Consider the following 18,321-nt stretch of genomic DNA (forward strand, 5'->3'; position numbering starts at 1 on the left):
GACTACCACCCGACTTCTCTGTTATTTCACCATGCAATTTTGTCTCTATGTCTGAACGCACTTGTTATTCTGTTCTAATGCTTCATGTTTACATTTGTTATATCTTATGTCCGAACTGTCTTGCGAGTACTTTCATAGTACTCACCTGGCTTGTTGATTTGGCCAGATGTTGACGAAGGCGATCTCTTGGATGAAGAGTTTGATAGTGAGTTCGACGCCTAGAGGAATCCCAGTCAGTCCTGTGCGATCCTGGATATTGGTCACTTGTATTATATACGCTTCCGCCACCCGCATTAAACCTCCTCGAGCTTCACCCCGACGTTCGAAGAGATGTAGTTTGCAGGAGTCATGTCACCCGCTCCGCTGTAATTTTTCCACCACCGTTGTTATCGTGAGTTAGTAGTTATGCCACCCTACCTGCCGTTATGTCTATTCGGCGTGCATGTAATATTTGTTGAGCAGTCCCCGCTCAACCTTGTATTATATTCAGTACTCCTGGTATTTTTCTTCTGTGACCAAGATATTGTCTACCATGAGAAGGAATTCTTCTCTACTGGTCCGTAAAAGGGATTGGTCTCTCAATAAATATTTTTATTGAAAAACCGGTCGTGACAAGCTTGGTACCAGAGCCAGGCTGACTATAGGAAGCCACTAGGTGCGATCGCTAATCGGTTATTAGCGTCTTTTGTGCTTTTCAGCATTTTGCAATTGTAGCTATTTTCTGTTGGTCATCATAAATTTATGGCATGACTACTCAGAACTTTTGCCTACTTTTGTAGATGGCTGGCAGCAGCAGCGAGACTCGAGTGTTCACGAACGTGCCCGAGGGGTTTGTCAAACTCCTCGTCTCCATCACCAAGCTCGCGATCGGGCCAGCAACTCGGCCGGAGTTCACACTTTACCAGCACAAGCTCAGCGACGACGTGTCTATGCACCAAGCCGTGGTGCAATTCAAGGGAGGACGTTCTGCGGCTCGCCACTTCCGTTTTGTGGGAAGGGCCATGCCTACGGAGAGGCATGCCATGCAGATGGCTGCCCGTGAGGCGATAGCTCGCCTCCGGGATATCCTTCCTATGATGAAGACTCGTCGCTACCGCTACCTCCCATGCCATGTGCCATACACTTGTCACTATGCATTCGCCTGCCATCGGGGAGAACGAGATGAAGCCATCGAGATGGTTGTGGAGTATCTCAAGGCTCTGGAGGAATCTTTCGACAACCTCGTGGACGTTCTTGTGGCTGCCCGCATGGACTTAGTCCGGGGCGGTCCTGCCAGCAGGAAGGAGCTTCTCCTCACAGCACCGCCTCTGACATTCGTCTCGTCTTCAGCCTCTTTTGCACCAGCCGTTTTGGCCACTGCTCGCCGTCTGCCTACCACTGAGGAGTTCGACCGAGTCATTGCTCCTACTCCAGTCAGAGCTGCACCGCCTGCCGCACCCGCTCTGCCGCCTGTCGCCCCCGTACCATCACCGCAGCGCAGTGCTACGCGCCAGGAACCTACTAGAGAGGAGGTGGAGGTTGAATCCCCTGCACCGCTGAGTCTTGCTCTCGGCAAGGGAAAGGACATCGTCACCATCTCCGACTGAGAGTGCCGAGTAGCCGCACGTTATGTCTGCTTGTTTGATGTGTTTTATCTGTACGCTAGTTCGTATTAGTGTGTTCGCTGTTTTCCGGAGGAGTATGCTAGTCTAAATAACATGTCAGGATTGTGTACGCACATCCTGAGTGTTGTATCGTGTGTTTGCTTTTCGCGTGTAAGATTTGGGTTAAGCAGTTCGTCTTCATGCAAAAATCGTTTATGCTTTCTTAAAAAAATCTTGAGGTCTTTTAAGTTTTTGCCTTCACAAGATTTTCCTTGTACCACACAGTTCTTCTCATGAGTTTTGCAAAATAATACTCTAGACTAGAAAAATGTCTCGTCCGTGGACACGTTCCATGCCCAATCAGCCAGAAGAAGTTTATGGGACACAGACTAGCAACAACTTCACTCAGGGTCAGTCAACAGGACAGCGAAGCAGCCCTGTCTCAAGTATGCCGTCTCTTCGAACAAAGCCAGGAACAGCACCAAGAGATGATGAATCACGTCATCAATATGGGAAACCACCGTGAACCCTATCAATCTCATTCCAAGTTATCTGAGTTATAGAAGACTCGCCCTTCAATGTTTGCTCACACCGATAGGCCACTAGAAGCCGACGATTGGCTTCGTGACATCGAAAGGAAGCTGATTATTGCTCAGTGTTCAGATCATGAGAAGGTGCTTTATGCACCACACTACCTTACTGGAGCAGCTGCAGCATGGTGGGAAAACTTCCTACACATGCATCCCAGTGAACACAACATCACCTGGGAAGAATTCAAGGAAGGCTTTCGTGGGGCACACATCCCCAGGAGCATCATAAAAATCAAGAAGAGAGAATTTCACGATCTCAAGCAAAGAGGCATGTCGGTGACAGAATACAACGGTCAGTTTACCCAGCTATCTCGTTATGCCTACGACGAGCACATGACAGAGAACAAGAAGATGGAAAAATTCCTGGACGGCCTGGCACCAGCCCTAAGATGCCAACTGGTGGTACACACTTTCCCGGATTTTAAAACCCTAGTTGACAAGGCCATTACCTTGGAGAATGAGCGCCGCAGCCTGGAGGATATCCGTAAGCGGAAAAGGGACAAGATGACCCTCGCTCACAACAACCGAAGCAAGACTGAGGTTCCAAGGACAGGAGCAAGGAAATCCACGACTACTGATCTAAGGCCCGTCAGACAGTTTCATGCCAGGGACAAGGAGTTCACGTACCGTCCAGGGGTCACATGCTATGCTTGTGGAGAAGAAGGACACTATGCTAAACAGTGCCCAAAACCGAGGAACTCGGTCCCCAAGCCGAACAATGGTGGAAACAATCCAGCCCCCAAGCGCAACAATTTCAATCCCAACAAAAATCACAGGAAGGGTCACCTGAACCATGTGACCAGGGAAGAAGCGCAGAATGCCCCAGACATCGTGCTCGGTACGTTCCCTGTCAACACAGTACCTGCCACAGTTTTGTTTGATTCTGGAGCTTCCCATTCGTTCGTTTCGAAGAGTTTTGTTTTGCAACATGGTTTTCCGATACTTCCCTTGGAAAAATCTATGATCATCAAGTCCCCCGGGAATAAGAAAATCGCTCAAAGTTACTGCCAAGGAGTGATCATTGAATTCGAAGGACTACAGTTCCAAGCCAATCTCATCGTGTTGGAAAATAAAGGACTGGATGTCATTTTAGGAATGGACTGGTTGACCACCAACAAAGGATTCATCGACTGTTTCAATCGGACCGTGATTCTCACTCACCATCACGGCAAGACAATAAAGGTTACAGCTCAAGAAAGGCCACGGTCACAGCAACCAAAGCTGAACAAGGTGGACATTTCAGAACTGAGAAAAGTTCCAGTGGTATGCGAGTTCCCTGATGTATTTCCTGAAGAACTACCAGGCATGCCACCAGACCGAGAGATAGAGTTCAGCATCGAACTAGCACCTGGCACCGCTCCCATCTATAAGAAACCTTATAGAATGGCACCCTCAGAATTGGTGGAGTTGAAGAAGCAGATAAAGGAATTATTGGACAAAGGATTTATTCGAGCCAGCTCCTCACCATGGGGTTCGCTAGTATTATTCGCCAAGAAAAAGGATGGGACACTGAGACTGTGTATAGACTATCGAGCCGTCAATATGGTCACCATCAAAAACAAATATCCGATGCCACGGATAAATGATTTGTTTGACCAGCTCGCACAAGCCAAGGTGTTCTCAAAAATTGATTTGAGATCAGGATATCACCAATTGAAAGTACGGACATAAGATATCCCCAAGACAGCATTCACTTCCAGATATGGGTTATATGAGTTCACAGTGATGCCTTTTGGACTAACGAACGCCCCCGCATATTTCGTCCACCTCATGAACAAAGTGTTCATGAAATTCATGGACAAATTTGTTGTGGTGTTCATTGACGATATTCTGGTTTACTCAAGGACACCGGAAGAGCATGCTGAGCATCTCAGAATTGTTTTGGGAGAATTGAGGAAACATCAGTTGTATGCCAAATTTAGCAAGTGTGAATTTTGGCTAAGACAAGTTGGTTTCCTAGGCCACATATTAAACCAAGAAGGTGTGGTCGTAGACCCAGAGAAAGTCAAAGCCATACTTGACTGGAAGCCACCCGCCAACGTGACAGATGTGCGGAGTTTCCTGGGAATGGCCGGATATTACAGAAGATTTATTGAAGGATTCTCCACTGTGGCAAAACCAATAACACAGTTACTCAAGAAAGACAAGAAATTTGTATGGACGGAAGCATGCGAGAAAAGCTTCCAAGAACTCAAGAAGAAACTAACAACCGCACCGGTCTTAACTGTGCCAGACATACACAAGAATTTTGAAGTGTATTGTGACGCGTCCCGAAAGGGTCTCGGTGTGTACTAATGCAGGATGGCAAAGTTGTCGCGTATGCCTCCAGGCAGCTGCGAAAACATGAGGAAAATTACCCAACACATGACTTGGAGCTAGCAGCAGTCATACATGCACTCAAGGAATGGAGGCACTTTCTGTTGGGGAATCGCTGTGAAATATATACGAACCATAAGAGCCTTAAAAATATTTTCACTCAACCAGAGCTAAACTTACGCCAACGACGCTGGTTGGAATTGGTCAAGGACTATGATGTCGGTATTCACTACCATCCAGGGAAAGCAAATGTAGTGGCCGATGCCCTTAGTCGAAACCCCAGCCCGGACAACGACGGTCCCCAAAACTTGAGGCCTGAGTTTCAGCAAGAGTTCGCTAGGCTCAACATGGTGTTAGTCTCTGAGGGCACCATATCAAATCTGGAGATACGACCCACCCTAGTGGAACAAATTAAGAAGGCTCAACAGGGACATCCCAGCATCGAAGGTATAAGAAAGAAAATGAACCTCGGTAAGGCTTCAGAGTTCGCCACAGACAGCGAAGGAATACTATGGTACCGAGACAGACTTTGCGTACCTAACATTGAGGAACTCAAGCAACAAATCTTAACCGAAAGCCACACCGCTCCATACTCGATCCACCCTGGAGGAACCAAAATGTACAAGGAAATTCAGGAAAGATTTTGGTGGCACAAAATGAAAAGGGATATAGCCACATTTATTGCTTGTTGCGATTCATATCAGCGCATCAAGGCCGAGCATCAAAAGCCAGCAGGGCTACTCCAGCCAAACAGGATACTGGAGTGGAAACGGGATGAAATAGGAATGGACTTCATTGTCGGACTACCTCGATCACAACGCGGAAATGACGCCATATGGGTCATCACAGACCGGCTAACCAAGGTTGCTCATTTCATTCCCGTGAAGACTACCTACTCCACACAAAGGCTGGCCAAGCTTTATCTCTCTCGTATAGTTTGTTTGCATGGAGTCCCAAAGACTATAATATCCGACTGAGGCACCCAATTTGTCTCCAAATTTTGGGATCACCTACAACAAGCTCTGGGCACGCAACTAGCTTTCAGTACAGCGTACCACCCTCAGACTGATGGACAAACGGAACGTGTGAACCAAATCCTAGAGGATATGCTGAGAGCCTGTGTGCTCACCTATGGATCCAGTTGGGAAGAGAGTTTGCCGTATGCCGAGTTTGCTTACAACAACAGTTACCAAGCCAGCTTGAAAATGGCACCCTTTGAAGCATTGTATGGACGAAGGTGTCGTACCCCACTGAATTGGTCAGAAATAGGTGACAGTCGTATCTTCGGCCCAGACATGCTCAAGGAGGCCGAGGAGAAAGATAAATAGATCAGGGACAGACTCAAGACAGCACAGAGCCGACAAAAGAGCTACTACGATCAAAAACATCGTGAGGTCAGCTTTGAACCCGGTGATTCCGTATACCTACGAGTGTCTCCTATGAGGGGCCTGCAGCGGTTCAAAATTAAGGGGAAGCTAGCCCCGAGATTTATTGGACCATTCTGTATAATTGCACGAAGAGGCACGGTAGCCTACCAACTAGACCTACCCAAGGAGCTGTCAGACGTCCATGACGTATTCCACGTCTCACAATTGAGAAAATGTGTAAGTAACCCAGAGAAGCATGTATCCCATGAGAGCATTGATATACAACCAGACCTCACCTACAGAGAGAGGCCAGTAAAGATATTGGAAGTTTCTGAACGGAGGACCCGTCAGAAAACGACAAATTTTTTCAGAGTTCAGTGGAGCCACCACACTGAGGATGAAGCTACATGGGAAAGGGAAGATTTTCTTCAGGCAGAATATCCATATCTATTCGAGGATCAGCTGAAATCTCGAGGACGAGATTATTCCTAAGGGGGTAGGTGTTGTGACACCCAAAATTTTATTTGGCCTTTTCAAAAAAAATATTTGACTTGAGGGAGGTGTTTTAAATTTGTCTTCAAAAGAACCCTCCCTTTCAAAAAAAAATTTGGCAAGGGTTTTGTTTGGATTCATCCAAGACTTGATGTTGGTCTTGGAGGTTCGTTCTTTTTATTTGGACTCAAACCAAAATGCTTTTCACTTGGGAAAAATGCCTTTTGAAAATTCCTTTGAAAATGCCCTATGGCTTTTGGAATGATTCTTTGCCCCTTTCAACAAATCTCTCTTGCCATGACCTTAGTGCAAATCCACTCTCATAAACCTTTCCTCATCTTTGGATCATGATTTGCATCAAATCCAGCAAGTTGAACCTCCCCCTATATTTTATTTTCCATTTAAATCTTATCAAAACAATTTCTGCCTTCTATTCTAGCCCTTGGAGATTTACAAAGGAGCTACCATTTCTGTTATGATTTTTCCCCCAAACCAATTTCCCTTCCTAGTCCTTTGAACCCTCAACCAAGATCCATGAAGATCCACTGGCCTTCAGTTCAAATTTTTCAAACTATACTTGCTGCAAGTTTGGACCAGTTTTGCCAAATTTGATGAAATTCATTCAAATCTCTCTCCAAAAATTCTGAGAAAAATCAGGCAGCCCCTGGGTGCATTGAGAGGTCACCTCACCAAGTCCCAGCCCCAGGAAATTTTTTCTCCTTGCCAAATCATTCTGTCGAACACCTGCAGAGCATTGTCAAGATCAGGTTCAGTCAAATTCAAAGAACAGTTCAGTGTTGCTGTCGTTTCTTCAGTGTCCGTAGTCGATCTCGCCAGTGCCTGGGCGTCGCCGTGTTTCCTGTCCCCTCCCCCTTGTCCTCTGCACCGCACGAGCGCCTGAATGCTTGCGGGCGTCGGCGACGAGCTGGAGGAGGTGCGCCGCCCCATGACCGACGCCAGCGGCGGCTTTGCGGCCGCCAGAGAGAGGCGCAGCGCAGACGGCGCCACCCAGCGCCGCCCAAGCCACCGGAGATCGCCGCGTGGTCTTCCACTCCCCAGTGCGCGCTGCCACCCTCGTCGTGAACCGCTGGGCGCGGAGCGCGCTCTCTGCCGCCGTCGTGCCCGTGCGGCCACCCCACCGTGGACCGGCGCCATTACGCCAAGACCGATCGGGATTAGCGGGGGAACGGCACCAGTACACCTCACTGATGCTGCCTGGCCACCTAAACTCCCTGCCAAGCCACTGCCTCGCCGTAATTGCTCGCCGGAGCAACCCCGTTCACGGCCACCCCCTCGAGCCGCCTATAAATAGAGGCCCCGAGCTCCAGCTAGTACCCACACCACCTCTGCACTCAACCAAGACCCAGCCTAGCCACCGGAAGAGCCCCGAGGGAGTCTCCTTCCTCGACTCCGGCCGCCGCGACCCGCCACGGGATCCAGCTCGATTCGCTCCCGTGCGTGCACCTCTGCCTCCCATCTCTTGCCAGTAGCTCTCTAGTACATCCCTCCTTCTGACCCGCACTTCAATTCGAAGTTTGCAGCACACCACCGGAGTTCCCCACCATCGCCCGAGCCGCCGTCCGCCAGAGAAAGTGTCGCCGTCGACGCGGTGCTCCTCATCGCCCAAGACCACCACCCACCGACGCGGAAGGACACGCTGATACTATTGGTACACTCCGATCTCCCTGACTCGCCGTGGTTCGACGCCGGCGACCTCCGCAGTCTTCGGGCGCCGGCGAGGTTTTCAAACCTGACATGTGGACCCCCCACGTCAGCCTCTCTTATTTCACCCTCGAAGCGTTTTCTGTTGGCGCCTTCGGGCAGAGTACGTTTTCTCTGTGGGCTGGCGCGTTTCCATTCGAACCGTTTTCTGTTTTCTCAGTTAAGTCCCTGGAACTTCTCTGTTTCATTACAGATAAGTCCCTGGACAGAAACCCTTATAACTTTTTGATAAAAAGTGATTTTTGAGTGATTCTTTTGTGACAATCTTATAATTTTTTCTAGTTTGTATGGGATTTATTTGGAAAAAATTTGGAACAACTTTTATGCACGCGTTGGTTTTCACGTTAGTATGCCTTTCGCTATACCGTAGGTTCCGGAGGAGGTGACGGAGCTGCGAACTTCGCCGAGCTAGACTCCGACTTCTCCGAACCAGGCAAGCATGTTTGAACCTTTGATATGATAGGTGTTTTGCATGTTTGCGTGAAAGGTTGTGCGTGGCATATGAGTATCGGTGAGTATCTCGTTGCTTGTGAGGCAACTACCCGTGTGTTCCAAAGTTACCTGTGATCTCCGATGAGAGATGGCCTAGTCATGTGGTGACATGAAGGGCAGCAAGGTGGTACTGTTGTAGCATGCCAGCCTTGCGTCATCCGACAATTTCCGACGTTAACGTGGACGGAGTCACGTTATCGTTCTTCCCCCTTCCGTGCTACCACTTGTTTTCTGCCAGAATGCGGTTTAGTAAGTTGGTAACCTCTTTCCGTGTACACACCAAACAGAGAGGCCGGGATGATGGTTCCATGGCCCTGGATTAAAGCCAGTCATCCGGTCAGGGGGCATGGGTGTTTCCGGTTGGGACCGAGAGGGGGGCACCCCTTAGAGCGCGCGTATAGAAATTTGATCCCATGCTACGCGAGGTTGTAGCCTCCCCGTCTCAAGGTTTTTCTTGAACGTTGCCAAGGGTGATTCCTGGCTTCGGATTGTTGAATGGGTGTGTACTGGTTAGATGTGTTTCTTCCAAAACACCGTAAACGGAACTAGTCCCCGTGACTACTGAAATCCGTTGGCTGTGGTTAAAGTACAACTCTGCAGAGTCAAATCCTTCCGAGTCATCGTACCCGAGGTCAAGTATCGCGATCAGCGTATCCATGTCTATGTCATAACCTCGTGGTATATTTCTTCTTTCCGATAAGTGAGTTAGAGTAGAAATCTTGGCTGAACGTTATTCCTGTGGATGGACTAACCCTGTTGTTTGTCTCTTACTTTCAATATAAGCCCTTTATGTGATGTCGCTCAGACGTCCGACTGTGGCATGTTTGTCTCTTACTTTCAATATAAGCCCTTTATGTGATGTCGCTCAGACGTCCGACTGTGGCATGTTTGTCTCTTACTTTCAATATAAGCCCTTTATGTGATGTCGCTCAGACGTCCGACTGTGGCACGCACTGTCTTTCTTTTTCTGTTATAAGCCCTTTATGTGGTGTCGCCCCGACGCCCGACTGTGGCATTATTATTCTTGCAGTTTCCTCTCGAGGAGTCATTCAGACCCTCGTTTGGCACCGGTATTATTATTCTTGCAGTTTCCTCTCGAGGAGTCATTCAGACCCTCGTTTGGCACCCAGTATTTATTTTGGGATTTCGGGAGGACTACCGCCCGACTTCTCTGTTATTTCACCATGCAATTTTGTCTCTATATCTGAACGCACTTGTTATTCTGTTCTTATGCTTCATGTTTACATTTGTTATATCTTATGTCCGAACTGTCTTGCGAGTACTTTCATAGTACTCACCTGGCTTGTTGATTTGGCCAGATGTTGACGAAGGCGATCTCTTGGATGAAGAGTTTGATAGTGAGTCCGACGCCTAGAGGAATCCCAGTCAGTCCTGTGCGATCCTGGATATTGGTCACTTGTATTATATACGCTTCCGCCACCCGCATTAAACCTCCTCGAGCTTCACCCCGACGCTCGAAGAGCTGTAGTTTGCAGGAGTCATGTCACCCGCTCCGCTGTAATTTTTCCACCACCGTTGTTATCGTGAGTTAGTAGTTATGCCACCCTATCCGCCGTTATGTCTATTCGGCGTGCATGTAATATTTGTTGAGCAGTCCCCGCTCAACCTTGTATTGTATTCAGTACTCCTGGTATTTTTCTTCTGTGACCAAGATATTGTCTACCAGTGAGAAGGAATTCTTCTCTACTGGTCCGTAAAAGGGATTGGTCTCTCAATATATATTTTTATTGAAAAACCGGTCGTGACACCCGCTCCGGATCTGGACATCTTCGGAAGGCCTTTTGTGGGCAAAGAAGATGAACGCTTGGGCGCTGGAGCTTGGGCAGAGGGGAATGAATCGGGAAGTAGAAAGTGTGGGTGCGAAAGGGAGTCCTTATCCCCTTATAAAGGCAGCAGGGATTCCGCGCCTCCCCACTTGCCTGGTAAAACCGCTTATTCCCCAAGCGCTATAATTGATGGCGCGGTTGGGTTACCCACACCCGTATTGCTGAGAATCCCGTGATAAGGGGACACGATCTCTGCTTCGACAAGACAATCCAAGAAAACCGCCTCGCAATATGTGCAGTGGCTGGTTGTGAAAAACGGTTCGAATAAAGACCGGGCCGTGATGTGATGTCATGCTGAATGTGTCAGCAGATTAGATTTGTGGAAATATTATTCTTCTCTCTATGGCGGTATGTGGAATTTGTTTTGCAGAGCCGGACACTATCTCTGTGTTCAAAATCTTCTATGGAGTATTCAGAGGAGGAACCCGCCTTGCAATGCCGAAGACAATCTGCGCACCGGACTCATCGTCATTGAAGCCAGGTTCAGGGGCTACTGAGGGAGTCCTGGATTAGGGGTTCCTCGGACAGCCGGACTATATCCTTTGGCCGGACTATTGGACTATGAAGATACAAGATTGAAGACTTCGACCCGTGTCCGGATGGGACTCTCCTTGGCGTGGAAGGCAAGCTTGGCAATACGGATATGTAGATATCCTCCCTTGTAACCGACTCTGTGTAACCCTAGCCCCCTTCGGTGTCTATATAAACCGGAGGGTTTAGTCCGTAGGACAACAACAATCATACCATAGGCTAGCTTCTAGGATTTAGCCTCTACGATCTCGTGGTAGATCAACTCTTGTAATACTCATATCATCAAGATCAATCAAGCAGGAAGTAGGGTATTACCTCCATCGAGAGGGCCCGAACCTAGGTAAACATCGTGTCCCCCGCCTCCTGTTACCATCCGCCTTAGACGCACAGTTCGCGACCCCCTACCCGAGATCCGCCGGTTTTGACACCGATAGTGGGTGCGCGGGCTCCGGGAGCAAAAGACGGCGCAGTAGAAGGGCCGGAGGCAGCTCCGGGCAGCGTCAAGGCAGATGCAGCATGCCGAGGAATCAGTGACGACCTGCTTCTTGTTGGGATGATGGGCGGTTCTCCCTCCTCCTGGGAGGCGTCGACCTCGGCGTCGTCAGGAAGGGCGCAGAGGATTTCAGCTTTGCTCAAGGGGGAGTTTTCCCCCATCTCTTCGAGGGTCGCCTCCGAGTCCCCCTCCTCTTCTTTTCCCCCGCGGGACTCGTCAGAAGATAGCTCCACCGGCTTCGGCGCCGCCGGTGCTCCGGAGAGCGCAGGCGGCACCAGCCCGCGCGCGTCAAAGGTCGGCCTAGAGGCCACGACTGGCTCCCAATCCTTGCGGAGGAACAAGGGAGTGAAGGCGCTTGGCGGGTACTCCTGGTTATCCCCAACCAGGAGGCGCAGGACAGCAGTCAGTTCGTCGTCAGGCCGGGCCCCCGGCCTCAGGCGGGTCTTGTCTTCTTCATCTCCAAGCTTCCACAAGGGGCGCACACGCGCCTGGAGCGGGGCGACGCGCAACATCAAGAATTCCCTCAGGAGCATGGCCCCTGTGACCTTCGCCGCCTTCCCATTGCCCGGCTTCAGGTCGGTCTGTATCTGCGCCAACACCGACGATGCCCGCTCGTCAGTGAGCTCTGCGCGAGGCCACCCCTTGTTAAACTGGGGTGCCTCCGTCGGCAATGCCAAACGCGGGTGGACGCACTTGGCGTCCATCATGACCCACTTGGCCCGGATGTTGTCGGCTCTCTTCCCGGTGTTCGAGATCGAGTTGGCTTTGCCGGATGCGACGAAATTGGCGCACCCGGAGACATGTCCATCGCTGACACGAAGGAAGAAGAGGTGGCGCAGAAGAGCCACGGACGGCATCACGCCCAGGTACGCCTCACAATAGTAGGCGAAGATGGACGGGAGGAGGATAGAGTTGGGATGGAGATGCAACGCCTGCAGCCCGTAGTGGTCGAGGACCTCATAAAAGAAATCGAAGAAGGGAGGAACCAATCCGGCGGAGATGCTGGTCGAGAAGAAGGGGAAGAAGGTGCTCCCCTCAGGCTCTGGCACGTCGGGGGCAAGCCGGAGCTCCGTCTTCCCCCATTCATTGCTCTCCCCCGCCGTCAGCAAGCGCGTGGAGGCGAGGCTTTTCTCCGTGACATTGGGCGCTTCAAGGGCTGGCTCATACCAAGTCGGCACCGAGGAGGGCTTGACCTTGCGCGGCGCCATTAGTCGCAGATGCGGAGCAAGATTGGAGCGGATCTGAAGGAATCGGCAGCGTGGAGCAAGAAAGGGGATCTGAGGCAAGGCGAAAGGGAACAGTGAAGGCAAGCGCTGTCTGCGCCAACCTTTTGTCAACTCGAGCAGTTGCCGAGGCAGCATGGGGAAGCGGAGACGCCCACGTCCAATCAAGCGCCATGCGTCGACCGAGCCCGCAGGCTTTTGGGGCCCGCGGTGCTCCGTGCTTGACCTTTGGCTTCGCCTCAAATCGAAGCCCGAGCGCACCTTGGGCCCGGGGGCTACTGTCGGTGTTCTGGGAACGGGGGTCCCCAGACTTGCCTGCCTGCGGCCCACGGCGTGGCTATGATAGCAGTCCTGTACGGCCCATCTTCATCAGCGAGACACTCAAGACCCTTGCGAGGGGCAAAGCCTCGCGAGGCGGACGACCCAAGACCTCCTCAGGAGCGGCTTCATCAGGCTGCCTCGCGAGGAGCGGAGATATCAAGGCAGGGCGAACCTCGCGAGGCTCTCGTGATGTGAGCCATGACGATCAAGACTAGGCGGGCGCTAGCGCGCGCAGCGTCCTTGTTTCCTCTTTGGTGCTAAGGAGGCAAGCGCAGGCGCGCAGTACCGAGGCATCAGGCAAAGGTTTCTGTATCGGTGCAATGAGACCAAGACCAGCGGGACGGCAGGACGGAGGTCACCATGGAGCCCAAGACGGCGTCACCACCAGAGCCTTTTGCAGGCGAAGACCGCTTTTGTCAGGATAAACTGTACTAGCTCTCCCCTTTCAAATTGGCCGTTGTTGGCTCCCTTCCCGCTCAATATTTGGGAAGACGACCAGGGCCTATATAAGTAGAACTAGCCACCATAGTAGGGGCAACCAATCGGACCCTGAGCTAACCCTAGCCATACCCAAGCACAAGAACACCTCAACCTCAGGAGGTTGTTCTTCCCCTTGTACTGTTCATCATCAGCCCAAGAGGCAATCCATCCAGCACCATACTGGAGTAGGGTATTACACCACAACGGTGGCCCGAACCAGTATAAATCTTGTGTCTTTGTGTTGTGAGTTCTTCGAGTTTGTCCGCGAGATCTTAGCGAGCTATGGCGTAGATCGGTAAAGAGGAAATCTCCGCGCGCACCCCAGTGTTCGAACCTTGAGGGTTTTGCGGAAACCCGAGATCCGACAGCTTGCCAAAAGAGAAAATAAAAATGAATAGAGAGAAGATTTTGACTCTTGCATAAAATTAAATACATAACAGTAAAAGTTAGGCCCTTCGCAGAGGGAAGCAGAGGTTGCCATGCGCTTTTTTTTGTATGCTCAATCTCTTAGTGCAAAAGAACGTCACGTTATATTGTCCCTTATGATAGCAACCTTTATTATGCAGTCTGTCGCTTTTATTCTTTGCCATCACAAGTTCGTACAACGCTCAATTTTCTCTTACACTAAATGAGCCAACACTTTTAGAAGCAATTTTTATTGCCTTTTCGCACCGATGACAACTTACTTGAAGGATCTTACTCAATCCTTAGGTAATTATGGTGGACTCTCAAAACAAGATATGGGTTTAAGGGTTTTTGGATGCACAAGTAATATCTCTACTTAGTGCAGATTTTTGGCTAGCAAAGATGGGGGCAAGCACCACATGTTGAAGGATCTATGACAATATAACTTCTATGTGAATATGAACAAACATAAATCATTACGTTGTCTTCCTTGTCCAACGTCAACAATTTTGGCATATAATATTTTGATGGGGGCTCACAATCACAAAAGATGTCTAAGATAGTATATTTGCATGTGAATCTTCTCTTCCCTTGTTAAGTCTTTCATGAATTGCATCATTGACCAATGCTATGTTTGTCAATCTCCAATAAATTTTTCTACTTATACGCTTCCTTATGTGATGTCATTACTTACCATAAGATTAGCATATGATCTTTTTCATTTATTTATTTTCTTTTTGTTGGACATGAAAGTAAAGAAAACAAAACTCAAACTAAAATTTATTATATATCTCGCACACGATTACAAAGATAGATCACTAAGCAAACACTCGAAAAGAAAGGATCGAACTAAACCTTTATTCATCTAAAGCAGAAGATAACTATGGATCGAACTAAGATAAGTAAAGGCAAAAGATAGTGGAGGTGATACAATACCGGGGCACCTCCCCCAAGCTTGGCACAAGCCAAGGGGAGTGCCCATACCCGATACTCAATTTTCCTTTGGTGATGAAGAAGGAGGTGGTGGTGATGAAGTAGTAGATTTGTCTTTCTTTCTTAGCTTATGCTTGAGGATGGAATTTTCCTCCTTTAAGTCACCGATCTCCTGCTCGAGCTCTACTATCCTCTTACATAATTCTTGCCTGTTTTCCCGCAAGAGACGAAAAGGGATAAACTGGACCTTAGGTTTCTTTGCTTTGTTGGGGAGACTTGACTTCTTTAATTCCACGTGCATGTCCCAAGGTTGAGGCAATGGAACTTCAACTTCGTCTGAGCTTGTCTCCTCCTTCCCTCTAGGTTCATAGTCTTCTTCTTCCTCCGAAGTCCAGCTATAGTGTTCCACATCCCCATAAACCTTGGGGTTTGCAATATAATCAGCAACATAGCTCTCACCCTCTGAGTCTTGGGATGACATGTTTTCAGATCTGTCAGTAAAACAACGAGAAAAGAATATAGAAGATTTCTCCGTGATACGGTGGTCAATAGGTTCTGCAGGTATATAAAGATTTTTTTATCTTGGGAAACAGGTAAACGGAAGAAAAATGGAGTACGGAAGCTACCCGAGATGGGCACAACCCACCTGGGCGCGCCTGACAAGCCAGGCGCGCCCTGGTGTCTTGTGGCCACCAGGGTTGCCTTCCCGGTAGTTTCTTATTTTCCTAATTTTTGTTATATTCCAAAACAGACAAAATATTTTTGCGGATTTTTCGGACTCCGTTTACTTACCGTATCACGTACCTCCTCTTTTTCATGATTCTGGAGTGTTCTGGAAGATTTCTTTTATGTGTTCTTCCGGTGTCATAGTTTGGATAATATTACTTTCAACATTAATAGGCGTACCCGAGATATATTGTTTTATTCTTTGCCCGTTGACAACCTTCGGGTTAGTACCTTCGGCATTATTTATTTTAATGGCTCCAGATCGATAAACCTCCTCGATAACATAGGGTCCTTCCCATTTGGAGAGGAGTTTTCCTGCAAAGAATTTGAAATGAGAGTTGTACAAAAGAACATATTCTCCAACCTTGAACTCACGCTATTGGATTCTTTTATCATGCCATCTTTTACTTTTTCTTTAAATAACTTGGCATTTTCACAAGCTTGGGTTCTCCATTCATCTAGTGAGCTCATATCAAATAACCTCTTTTCACCGGCAAGTTTGAAATCAAAGTTGAGTTCTTTAATTGCCCTATATGCGTTATGTTCTAACTCAAGAGGCAAATGACAAGCTTTTCCATAAACCATTTTATAAGGAGACATACCCATAGGACTTTTATATGCTGTTCTATAGCCCAAAGTGCATCATCTAATTTCTTAGACCAATTCTTTCGAGACCTATTGACAGTTTTTTGTAATACTAACTTTATTTCTCTATTGCTAAGTTCAACTTGACCACTAGACTGAGTATGATAGGGTGATGCAATTCTATGGTTAACATCATATTTAGCAAGCATTTTACGGAAAGCACCATGAATAAAAGTGTGAACCACCATCAGTCATTAAATATCTAAGGACTCCAGACCTTGGGAAGATAACTTCCTTAAGCATTTTAATAGAGGTGTTGTGATCAGCACTACTAGTTGGAATAGCTTCTACCCACTTAGTAACATAAGCAACATCAACCAAAATATGAGTATACCCATTAGAGGAAGGAAAAGGTCCCATGTAATCAAATCCCCAAACATCAAATGGTTCAAAAACAAGTGAATAATTCATAGGCATTTCTTGACGCTTACCAATATTACCAATTCTTTGACATTCATCACAAGATAAAACAAACTTACGGGCATCCTTGAAGAGAGTAGGCCAAAAAAACCCAGATTGCAATACCTTGTGAGCAGTTCTATCTCCTGCATGATGCCCTCCATAAGCTTCGGAGTGACATTTCCATAGGATTTGTCCCTCTTCATGCTCAGGTACACAACGTCTAATAATACCATCTACTCCTTTATAAAGATGTGGACCATCCCAAAAGTAATGTCTTAAATCATAGAAGAATTTTTTTCTTTTGTTGGTATGTGAAGCTAGGTGGTATATATTTAGCAACAATATAATTAGCATAGTTAGCATGCCAAGGAGTGTTGTGAGAAACATTTATTGCAGCTAATTGTTCGTCAGGAAAACTATCATTAGTAGGTTGTGGATCATCAAGAATATTTTCTAACCTAGACAAGTTATCAGCCACGGGGTTCTCAGCTCCTTTTCTATCAGTGATATGTAAGTCAAATTCTTGTAGCAAAACAACCCACCTAATGAGTCTAGGTTTGATACGTCTCCAACGTATCTATAATTTTTTTATTGTTCCATGCTATTATATTATCATTCTTGGATGTTTTACAATCATTTTATATCATTTTTTGGTACTAACCTATTGACATAGTGCCCAGTGCCAGCTGCTATTTTTTGCATGTTTTTTACATCGCAGGAAATCAATATCAAATGGAGTCCAAACGCAGCGAAACTTTTTGTGGGTTTTTTATGAACCAGAAGACACCCAATGGGCCAGAGAAGCACCTGGGGGGGTGCCCCGAGGGGGGCACAACCCACCAGGGTGCCCCTAGGGGCCCAAGCGCGCCTAGGTGGGTTGTGCCCACCTTGGTGGCCTCCCGCACCGCCTCTTTGCTCTATAAATACCCCAATATTCCAGAAATCCTAGGGGAGTCGACGAAAATCAATTCCGGCCGCCGCAAGTTCCAGAAACCACAGATCCAATCTAGACACCATCACGTAGGGGTTCATCATGCCCATTGGTGCCTCTCCGATGATGCGTGAGTAGTTCTTTGTAGACCTAAGGGTCCATAGTTAGTAGCTAGATGGCTTCCCCTCTCTCTCTTTTGATTCTCAATACAATGGTCTCTTGCAGATCCATATGATGTAACTCTTTTTGCAGTGTGTTTGTTGGGATCCAATGAACTTTGAGTTTATGATCAGATCTATCTTTTTATCCATGAAAGTTATTTGAGTCTTCTTTGGTCTTGTATTTCTTATATTATGAGAGAAAAGGCATTAGAATTACTCCAAAAAGCATTATTATACATAAAAAAACATAAATAACAGTAGGAAAACATGATGCCAAATGGATGTATCGCAAAGGGAAGCAAAGATTGCCATGCGCTTTTCATTTGGATGTGCAAACTCTTAATCAAAGGAACATCACTTTATATTGCCCCTTAAGATAGCAACATTTATCAAGCAGTTTGTCGCTTTTATTGCGTTACCATCACAAGTTCATAGAAAGTTTATTTTTCCTTACAATAAAAGATCATACATATTTAGGAGCAATTTTTATTGCTTTGCACCAATGATAACTTACTTTAAGGATCATAGTCAATCCATAAGTAAATATGGTGGATTCTCATGACAAGAAACTGGGTTTAAAAGTTTTTGGATGCACAAGTAATATCTCTACTCAGTACAGAATTTTAGCTAGCAAAAGATTATGAGCAAGCACCACATGTTA

The sequence above is a fragment of the Aegilops tauschii genome, chromosome 1 (genome assembly GCF_002575655.3).
Source record: "Aegilops tauschii subsp. strangulata cultivar AL8/78 chromosome 1, Aet v6.0, whole genome shotgun sequence".
Lineage (NCBI taxonomy): Eukaryota > Viridiplantae > Streptophyta > Magnoliopsida > Poales > Poaceae > Aegilops > Aegilops tauschii.